The following is a 12,230-nucleotide window of genomic DNA, read 5'->3' on the forward strand; positions in this document are numbered from 1 at the left end:
AAGCCACTTTAAATATATTTTTATTGATTTCAGAGAGGAAAGGAGAGGGAGAGTGAAACATCATGATGAGAGAGAATCATTGATCAGCTGCCTCTTGCACCCCCCTGTTGGGGATCAAGCCTGAAACCCTGGCATGTGCCCTTACCAGGAATGGAACCATGACCTCCTGGTTCATAGGTTGATACTCAACCACTTAGCAACACAGGCTGGTTCTAAAGACTACCTTAAAAGCCATGTTGATGAATCTGTTCATTTATTTATTAACTATTTCAGCCCTGTATTTTAGAACCCAAGAGAGCACGGGCCTTACTTTCTTACCAGTGCCCCTCTGCCCAGCACATAGAAGAGATCCTAGTAGTTATAAGAACTCAAAAGTATCTGTTAAATAAGTGAAATTTTAAAAATGTAAACTTTAGACTCATAAAAATTAAACTCAAGACATGTTAGTCAGTTTCTGTACAGTCTATAGTATGTATGTATTTATTTATTTATTTATTCACTTATTTTAATTAATCATTCAGTTCTTTCCTCTCGTTTTTAATCTTTAAAATTATCTAGACTACTATCAAATATACATTGTTTCAGACTAAGAATAATTTGATCAAATCAAGGTTAAAAACAATGCTATTGTGATGGTTATTTAATTTTTGTTACTATTATTGATGTATTTTTGGGGGAAAGGTCACTTTATACATATGACTCTTATTATCCAAAAACAATACTTTTATGATTTATCAGCTTTTATTTAAATTTGACAGAAAAGTTTTTAGTTTTATTTATAAGCAAATTATCACAAAATCATTATTTTGCTATATTTTAAATACATGTAAATCATATTCTTTTTTTTTTTTTAGAAATTTTTCTCTTTAATAGTGGTTCTTTCTTATCAGCCCTTGAATATCCCTTTCTTTTACCAGACTAGAAATATGCCATTTTATTTTAATTTTTTAACCTAAGCATCAATTATTTGGTTAATCAGTTCTGTGTTTACTATTTTAACATATCAATTTCTATTTTTATTATTTTCATCAATTTTTCTTGGTTAATTGAGATTGTTTTATGCTATAAGTTATGTATATGAATGCAGAGATAGCATATTTTATTTAATTATTCTTTTAAAATTAGAGATGTGTTTCTGATTCAAGTTTCACTGTATTTAAATTTGGTATGCAATGTTCTGTTTATTACATATAAATATTCTGGTACTCATCTTTTTATTTTCCTTGATTCTCTAAAGTAACTTCCATTTAATTTTTATAGATTATATAAATTTTGGGTTGTTAATGATGTATGAATTTATTTTTAGTTTTATGACATTCTATTGTGTTAAATAATATAAACATCTGATTGTAGATAAGAAGGTACAATCTTTGCCGAAACCGGTTTGGCTCAGTGGATAGAGCATCAGCCTGCGGACTGAAAGGTCCCAGGTTCGATCCTGGTCAAGGGCATGTACCTGGGTTGCGGGCACATCCCCAGTAGGAGATGTGCAAGAGGCAGCTAATCGATGTCTCTCTCTCATCGATGTTTCTAACTCTCTCTCTCTCTCCCTTCCTCTCTGTAAAAAATCAATAAAATATATATTTAAAAAAAAAAAAGAAGGTACAATCTTTAAAGAATAAAGAGGGAACATGTGTGTGTGTGTGTGTGTGTGTGTGTGTATTTATGTGAACAAGATGTTAAATGTAACATTTCCTATTGTCTTAGCATTTTAGGTAAAGTCCTAAATCTGAAGAAAATTTTTAATATGTACAGCTAACCACTGCACTGCATGGGGTTAGGGGTACCAATACCTACACAGCCAAAAATCTGTGTATAACTTAAGGTGGCCCTCCACAGTTCCCTAACCACAGAACAAAAACACAATTGTAAAAGTGGACCAATCCAGTTCATACCCATGTTGTTCAAGTGTCTAATCTACCAGCATCCAAAGAAGTACTAATAAATATATGTAGGGCATATTAAAAGATAAGAAACCAGTCTAGCAACATCCATGCCATTCTGATCAAGTGAAAAGATGTTTCCATCTAATAAAAACCCTCACAGAGACTTGTGTATTAGTTTTCTATTGTCGCCATAATAAATAACCAATACCATATAGGCTTAAAACAATAAAACGGATTCTATTTCAGTTTTGTAGAAGTCAGGTGCCATTTCACTGGGATACAATCAAGGTGTTAAAAAGGCTGTGCTTCTTTCTGGAGGCTCTAGGGAAGCAAAATGTATTTGCTACTCAATCGGCCACCCACATTCCTTAGTTCAGTGCCCCCTTCCTCTATGTATCAAGTCAGCAAGGGTTGTCCTAGCTGGTGTGGCTCAGCAGATAGAGCATTGGCCTGCAGACTGAAGGGTCCCAGGCTCAATTCAGGTCAAGGGCACATGCCCGGGTTATGGGCTCAATCCCCAGTACGGAGCATGTAGGAGGCAGCCCATCAATGATTCCCTCTCATCATTGGCGTTTATATCTCTCTCTCCCTCTCCTTTCCTTTCTAAAATCAATAAAAATATATTTTTAAACAAATGTCCCACGGGAAGTTCATTAAATAAATAAATAAATAAATAAATAAATAATAAATAAATAAAAGATAATAAAGTCAGCAAGGGCAAGTCAAATTCCTACTACACTTCACATCTCTCCTCCCTCTTCCTCTGTCATTGTCTCGCTCTCTGATGGTGGCCAGGGCAAGTTCTCTAATTTTAAGGACTCACGTGGGCCTCCCAGATATCCAGGATAAATTCCTCATCTCATTACCTGTATCATTAGTCATACCTGCAAAGTCCCTTTGAACATAAAATGTAATATATTCAATACTCCCAGGGATTAGGGCATAGATATCATTGGGAGCCCATTTGGGGCGTGTCCATAAAAGAAGCAAAGGGTCTTCACATTCTAAGGTAAGGCATGATCCGGGTAGTCCATTAGGTATTCTGCTAGACTGAAAAGCTAAGAATGCATCCTGTAAGGTACAGACTTGTTTTGGATTATCGTTGACATGACTAAGGCACAGAGCAGTAAGAGTCTGCTATGGTAAGCAGGTACTGGGGAGATGAAAGCAGGTGCTGACGACTCTCAAAGGAAAAAGACATAATAAATTTTTAACCCTGCAGTGGCAGAACCAGAAGATATTGATGATTGAGCGAGAAATGTCAGTATATCACAACAGGATATGTGAAGCACTGGAAATCAACAGTCTAGCAGTCCAGAAATATTTTCGAGTTGCAGAGAAAAATGAATAAACTCAAGGAGCAACTTTGCTTTCCATGTCTAACTTTAAAAATATAACAAAGCACATGAGTTAATTAGATTAAATTTGGGAAATAAAATACTGGTTTTTATCTATGTATATGTAAATGAGCTATTTTAGCTGACTGCAACGACACATTTCATAATTATTGCACAAATATATTAAGTGATTTGACAGTGACTGACAAAATTGGTATAGAAACATTTAAAAATCATTTTGTATAAATGGTGACATACAAACTGCTGTCAGATATTAAACATATTATTAGGGGTTTTCCCTTAAGTGTAGTTTGAGGACAGCCACAAAACAAAAATATTGTAAAACTGGAATATATATATGTATAAATATATATAGATATGTATGTGATTGTGTATGCTTAAATATCCATTATATGTTTTAAGGTTACATGAGTCTATTTAGAGTGTTGAAATATAATGATAACACACATAACTTAAGTAATATATCTATAGATGTTAACATATTGAATAAAAGAACTCTAATGGTTTTTCATGTCCAATTTCCCAAAGCGGTCACTTTCCATGTAGAAGTCAACTCATTAATATTCATAATAGTTTGAATTTCAAATAACTATAACCCTAAAATAAGTATTTTAAAATTTATATTCAAGCCTTAAAACATTTGTTTAGTTTGTATTTTAGAGAAATAGATATATAGATAGGAAATTAAAAACTCTTCAATTAATAAAAATTACTTTATGCTGATTAGATATTTATATTCAGAATATGAGTGAAGAGGTTAAATATCTTAAATAAAGCTACATGACTGAAATTTCAATTTTCCTCAAATCTCTATGCTGTCTGCTAGTGCATTTCTTTACAAAGCCAAATAATCTATTTTATAAGATTTGAATGTTGAAATATTAATATATATTATGTGCAACTAGAATCAATTGAATAAAAACTTGACCCTTGTCCACAGTGGTGTGACTCAGTTGGTTGGAACATAGCCTCATGAACCAAAGGTTATGAGTTGGATTCCTGGTCAGGACACATACCCAGATAATAGGTTCAATCCCTGTTTGGGGTGTGTGCAAGAAGCAAACAATCTCTCTATCTATCTATCTATCTATCTCTATCTCAATACTGGAAACACACACACATACACACACACACCTGAAACTCGTTGAAAATTAATTTCTGAAAGGACATATGAAGGTCTAAATCTAAATTATTTTGTCACTTTTATATTATTAACATTAAGTTAAATGATTCTAGTTACATTAGCAAGTAAAATAAAAAGGGAGAAAAATACTACTTTTTCTTCTTAATATCTACCTGAAGTAGAGTTGCCATATTGTTTTTTCCAAGTATCTAACAAAAGTTCCATTTAAAAACAAAAGAAAAAAACACACCTATAATTTGAAATATGAAACTAACCACTGACTCTGAAATCTTATTTTGTATTTCCTGGGGATTGATGATTTTCATTTAAATAAACAAATCCTACACCTTACATATAATCCAAATAATTTCTATCATTCCAAATTGAAAACAATTGGCACTCTGCTTTTCTCACTGGGTTTCTATGCAAATAAAATGAGGGAATATTTGGAGAAAACCATTGAAAATACAGATTATTTTATTTCAGAGTTTTGCACCCAGAACTACAAGCTGAGCCCTGATCTACACTTCCATGGGAAAGCCTTTAACTCATCAAGAAAAGTGCCCCATGCTTTACAAAGATATAAGTTCCTTAAAAGTATATTCACACAGAACATAATGTCCTTATTGTTGCTGGATATCTAAGAATAATAAGCCTTTTTCACAATATGACTTTGTAAGTAACTGTTCAAACTTTTAACGAACTCATATCAATGGGACATTTAATACTTTAGGTCTTCACTTTACTAGAGGGTATAATCATAAGGATGAATTCAATTGCTGCTAAAAGTGTGACAAATTATTGACTATTTTTGTAAAAAAAATAATAATTTCTGCCCTAACCGGGTTGGGTCAGTGGATAGAGCGTCAGCCTGCGAACTCAGGGGTCCCAGGTTCGATTCCGGTCAAGGGCATGTACCTTGGTTGCAGGCACATCCCCAGTGGGGAGTGTGCAGGAGGCAGCTGATCGATGTTTCTAGCTCTCTGTCTCTCTCCGTTCCTCTCTGTGAAAAATCAATAAAATATATTTAAAAAAAATAATTTCTGCAAGAAAATTATGCAACCTATAAAGCTGAGGTCTTCAATATCCTGAATATTTATTTAGGTTTAATTAATTTGAAGAATGTTTCCAATGTGAAATATAAATGTTACAATGAAAATGAAACTTTATTAGCTGCCATCAAAAAGCATTAAGCTTTTACATTTTTTACCAGTTCCTCAAGTATTTGGGTATGCAACTTTAAAATATATAGAAACAAGAAGTGCAATATTCATTTCAGCAGAGGATAGAGGTTTAGGGAGAAGTCCTGCAATAATATAGTCAGATGTTTTGCTTGCCATTTAAGAAAAAGGATGAAGTCTTATGCTCCAGCATGCTCCTGACCCCGCAAGAAGAGGGCTAGTCTCGCCGGCTCCTTCAGATCTTGCCCTGGAGCTAAGGCTGTATTTAATACCTGAGTGAAACTATTGTGACTGTAGGTAGCAGCTTAAGGGGCACATTAAAGTGATAGAGATGTCCTTCCCATAAGCTGCAGGAGGTGAGAACTATTCACCTTCAGGGAGAGACTCTCCCATTTCATGCTCTTGGGGGGAAAGCCTGCCTGATTCCATTATCAGTCAGCTACCTGACCTTACACACTTCTGCGCATGTACATCAACAAAAACACAATGTGGAAATCATTCAAGGAATTTGAAGAAACACAGAGGTCAGCATTTTCCACATTATTTCAACTGTATACCGCTTGCAAAAATTCTGCATTAGATTGATTTGGAAAACACTGCATTCTCTATCCCTTTTTCTGAGAGCTAGACATTAAAATGTTAAAGGCACTAAAGTATCTGTGGTAAAAAAGCCTTTTTAACCATTTCAAATCTAAATTCCTTATTTTTTTTCTCAGCACCGTAGTCTTTTATAGTGGAAACATATATTAGCATCCCACAGAGGTGCTCTCCATAGAACAATCTCTGATATAATTATACATGATGTTTCTTTTATCTGATATTAATTATGGTCTCACATCTTTTATATGCAATGGATAGTTTTAAGAAATAAAACAGAATGGCAATATGCCTTCAAAACAGTCATAGTAGGACAGGGTTTTGTAATAAAATTATCCAAAACATTAAAACCTGCAACTATCATTTAGGTGGAAAAACACACACATATACAATGATAGCTAATGATCCAATATTTTATTTGCAAGACTGTTGTTAATTGTATTAAATGTTGAAAAATCTCATTTGTGATGTATAATTCTAAAGAAACAATCTAGGGTTTTACTGACGTGAAAAGCAGAGAGGGGGAAAAAAGATGCCTCGTTTCTCATTCTATATAGTTTGTTAATAACATTTGACCCTGTTTCCCACAGGGCTCCCATACCAAAAGTTGCAGTGCACCTTTTAAAAATGCTAATGCCATTATAGAAATCTAAAGTAAAGTGAGTTAATCCTTATGGGTAATACCTTAAGTAGATTAAGTGCTCAGTGGTGTATTTCTTTGGAGAGTTAAAATACAAAGGGTACAATTATTAAAACAAATATAACTTCATTTGAAATGGCAGATTAAAGTACTAAAATTCTTATTTTCCTATTCCTATGAAAGGTAACTCTAATTTAAATATAAAGAGTAGTTATGCTATTTGTCGAGTTACTATGCAAATTAATCCACTCATTTGGAACTTTTAACAATTTATTTTACTACCTGATTTTGGGACTTCTGAGTGGCACAAACAAAATTTAATTATTAAAATTCTTATTTCATCTTCACCTTTAATTACTTACTTTGGTTCTTAGTCCTTACCGCCCCTCCCCCTCCACAAAAAAAAAAAAAAAGAAAAGTTGGGGAGGAATAAGAGAAATGCACAATGGACAGGCTATCTCACCACTAGGGGTCGGTGTCAGTGCATGCCAGAGTCAGCAAGCCACAGAGAAGATTTCAGTTTTTGAGGTCGAAATTTTGTACTAAAATATGAAAATAAAAAATATTTTATTCTACCTTCCCCACTTTCAGGGCTTTTTATGTTTAATATGACTCATCAGGAATACAATATACAACCGATGATATGTTTTATAATAAGATAGGATAGGATATAATACCTAATATACTGTCATATACAATCTCTAGAAAAGCACAAAGACTAAAATTTCAACGTATTTCACAGTATAGAGCAAGTTGGTCTTAATTTTTATTGTATTGTTATTAGCTCAAAAAAAGAAAGTATGAAGTCAAAAATATCAAACCAGTCTTTCTCCATATGAATATACTCTTCACACTTAATACCAACGCCTTTGACAATCAACTTTATAACCAGAGACAGTAAAGGTGTCTCCTCGGGGTTCTAGAGGAACCTATACACTAACTGAAAGGTTAAAGTCAGTGGTGCACGGGCAACCTAAATAGCTTTCTTAGACAGTGAATAAAGAAAAATTGATTTTTTTTTTTCATGGAGATGGGGATATCAAAAGGGGAGGGCTACACAGCACTGAACCAAAGGGTACTAGGTCCATGATGCCAACAAAAATATACTTAGACCCTAACCAGTTTGGCTCAGAGGATAGAGCGTCCTGAAGGGTCCCAGGTTCAATTCCAGTCAAGGGCATGTACCTTGGTTGCAGTCCTGAGCCCTCAGGGGCGGGAGACAATCTGGAGATCAGAGGAAGGCGACGCCCCATCACACCTTTGCTGCTGCCAGTTCCAGCAGTGCCTCCGCCAACCCTGGTTACCTGAGCCTCAGGTGGACTTGGGCTGCTGGGCAGCCACCATCCAAGGCTTGCCTGTGCTTCAGGGCGGTCCTGGGTGGATAGGGGGCTGCGGGGACTGGGGGACTGCAGAGGCAGGCACTCAGGGTGTGCCCAGCCTTGCACATGCCTGCCACCCTGGCAGAGCTGAGGGGACTGGGTGCTGCCATCTTGTGGCTGTGGGCCCTGCCATCTTTGAGAGAGGGACATTCAATTAGCATATCTCCTCCTTATTGGCTGTGGGCACTGCCATCTTTGAGGGTGGAGTGGTCAATTAGCATATTCCCTCCTTATTGGCTGTGGGCACTTCCATCTTTGAGGGCAGGGCAGTCAATTAGCATATTCCCTCCTTGTTGGCTGGGGGCACCGCCATCTTTGCGACAGCGTGAGGGTTAATTGGCATATTCCCTCTTCATTAGATAGGAGATAGGGACAGTGAAACAATGAAGGGCATAGAAGACAAAACAGGAGAGCAGGAGAGCTTGGCTGGGCTGCTTTGGCTCACTGGGAAGTCAGAGAAAAGGCGCTGCTGCTGCCCCTTGCTCCCCTGATTGCAAGTCTCCTGGAACCCCTTGGAGGGAAGAAGGGGGGAAGGAAATGGTGCTGGCATGCTCTGCAGGTGGCAGTCTTAGGGGAGGTCTCAGGGAAGGCTCTTCATAGAATATTCATCAGCTTCCCAGGTGTGCTCTTTCAGGGTGACCGTCTCCACTGACTGGCTGGTGCCCAGACAGGGGATCATTAGTCCATGCAGTGGTCCCGAGGCAGCCATAGCATCACTTGATTGGTTTTGCTGATTTCCTGGGCCAGGAGCTAAAATATAACTGAAGCCCAGATGTTACCTTTAGGGGGAATGAAGATCAAGGGGGCCTACATCGCCTGACCAGCCATATGAAAGAGCAGGAGTCCAACCTGATGTGCTAGAGCGGATTGGTTTGCCCTGAGGGTGAGGCTCTTGTTTTCCCAGTTTTGCCCCTTGCTAGGCATTCTGGGATTTCTGCTCTGGTGAGTTTCTGTAGCTGGTCCATTTGTCCTTGCTCTGCTCATGTTTGTATAACTTTTTCTTTTTTTTTTTAAAGAAGAGGTTGTGAAAACTCAACTAGTTTTTATAGAAACTGGAAGAAAACATCCTACTCTTTAAGGCAGTTTAGTATATTACTATCAGGGATATCTTTAAATTCCAAATCTGAATTCTAAACCAATAATGAAAGAAAAATATCTATATTATATTTAAACGAGCTTATTAGTAGTATAGCACTACTAGTAGTAAGAAAATAAGTGTTAAGAAATTAGTAGCAGTATTTCAAATTAACTGCCTGTTTCACCATAGAAGAAAATGGTTCAAGAAGGGCTTAACTGAGTTGAGAAGAAAACAAACCAATTATAAAACGTACATTTGAATGCACCAGTAAAAAAATCTATACCAAGGATTTATTTTAGGAAATATGTTTATTGAGCTGTGAATTTATACATGCCCGCAGTCTATTTACGCTTTTCTAGGTACTGGAAAAAGCATTCTCTTCTCCAATGCAGATTTTTTTCACTGATAATAGAGTATATGTCTTAATATAGATAAATATAAATTTAAAATAATGGCAAAGCATTCTTTAGATATGAGATGCTATTAATAATTGCAATCTTGCACTTAGATAACACAATGAGGAGGATAAACTGGTACCAAAGAAAATGCTGCTGAACAAAAATGTATTTTATATATTATTGAAATATAAAATATTAAATATTCTAACACTTCAACTACAGCGGAAATAGTGTTTAGTATACATTACAGTTAAGACTGCCAGATTTAGCAAATAAAAATGTTACTACTGGGGGCATATTTACACTGAAAAACTTTGTTTTTTTATCTAAAATTTAAATTCAGCTGGGCATCCTGTATTTTATCGAGTGATTCTAGCTACAATATAATGCATGGCAAATTGTAAGCTGATTACATTTCTTTTGTTTTACATTTCACCAAATAACCAAATAAGAAGGTTTTGTAATGATACCAGAAAACACTAAAAAATAAAATTTATATTGGCAAGAGGAAAATAAGTATGTTTTATGTTAGAGTTAACAATGTCTTTTTTATTTATATAAGTCATACATCTTGCCACACATACACACACACACACACACACACACACACACACACACACATAAGCTGTAACATACTTCAATGTTTTTAGTATCACTGGAGATATTTTACTATTGGGAATCTTCCCAATACTAAAGTCATGTGACTGGTTAAAAAACAAACACTCTTGGAATTGAATCTATAAAACCATCATAGGATGACAAGATAAAATTCTCCATCCTGTCTAAAGATTGCCAGTGACAAAAACGAACAACAAAAACAAACAAAAAACCTCCATCAAATGGAGAGAAAAAGTTTACTCCCAAACATCTCTTAGAGTTAAGTATATTTTCTTAACTAAAATTTTTCTGAATTCTACTCATTGGTTTTAGTTTAGCTATTTGGCTGTATTCTTGTTACATTCAACAAGTATAATTTTAAAACTTGTTTCTAATCTTTTGCCTTTCCATCTTGTACTTTAAAAAATATAAATTTTGTAATGTTAGCAAACGTTTAGTATCTGTTTAATTTGTATTTGGAAATACAATAATTATTTCAACCCACAGCCCATATATCCCAAGAGAAAAGGTGAAAATCCTAGTATTCTATCACACAATAATATACATCTCATTACTGTTACTCTAAAAATTGAGCAATTAGTTGATCTGATACAAGGGACGAGTAAACTCTTCATTGTCATATATTTCTTAGGAAAAAAAACAATTAACAACTAGTGTGTAAAGTTTTATTATGTGCCCATTACTATGATAAATAATACAATGAACCACTATATTAGTCTATATACAGTCAAATAAGATGTGCATATTGACAGTATATGCAGTTTAATTCAAATAACAACTCTATAAGGTGGTGTTTTTTACATCATTATGTTTGATAAGAAACTAGAGCCTAAAAGGTGAGTAACCTGAATTCCAGTGAGTAACATAACTGGGACTCAGGGGAGCTGGGATATAAAATTGGGTCCTAAAACCCTAGGTACAGTGCCCAACATGGAACCATTAAACTGGAAAGCAAAGCTCATACTGAGATCAAGTGATGTTGCAGCCTCTGAGTAGTTAATCCTCTCCAGTGTGATTTTTTTAGTGAGAAAAAATAGTATTCCATAAATTAAATGATAGATAACTAACAAAGGATGTATTTTTTAGAGTACACCACCACAAAGCCACTTTTCTGTAATGTACAAGCCAGAGACCATTTAAGAGTCCACTTTTCAGAAGAAATGGAGAGTCGGAAAAACCAAAATGAGATACAGCAAGATGCTGAAAAGTTACATCTAAAATTTTTCCACTGAACTTTATCCTGAATGGAAAATAGATGTTTTTGAACACTTTGTGGTTGTTATAGGGATGGTCTCTACTTTAATAACTAACCTCCATTATTTACAGAGCAATGGAGTTCTTGGTAATATGTGTAGTAGCAACATCCTAGATATAATATAAGTATTCAACATCCCTCTCAGGAGGAGAACAACAGATGGAAGAAGAGAAGGAAGTGCCAAGAAAAGTATAGAGGCATTGTCTGTCACTCACGACAGAGGATTTTAGAGAAAACTGCGAGAAAAATTGTACATATTTTTTTATACATGGGTTATACTGATACTATCTCTGCATAATTATTTAATATGCACATAGGATATTCTGTATACTAAAAATGGCTTAAATAGCCACTTTAAACCTCATAAAAACCTGAAGAAGATACTGTTATACTCTTCATCTTCAAATGAAGAAGCTGGGGCAATGAGCGTTTATGCTGTTACGTGGCAGAACCAGATTCAACCTCAACAATTCTTATTTTATTGTCTTCTCCTATGCAAAGACTTGCCATAAATTTCCATCAATTGTTATGGCTTCCTCATATTCCAGATTCATGATTGTCCAAAACACATACAAGTGGAAATAGTTATTGTGCTTATTATCCCTACAATTGCAGGAATTTGGGGAAACATGGTGTAGATTGAAGAGACTGAGCTTGTTTATCAAACACAGCTGCTACTAAAATATAATTACTTTAATAAATGAACAGGTAGTGTCA

The sequence above is a fragment of the Myotis davidii genome, unplaced genomic scaffold (assembly GCF_000327345.1).
Source record: "Myotis davidii unplaced genomic scaffold, ASM32734v1 scaffold20, whole genome shotgun sequence".
Classification (NCBI taxonomy): Eukaryota; Metazoa; Chordata; class Mammalia; order Chiroptera; family Vespertilionidae; genus Myotis; species Myotis davidii.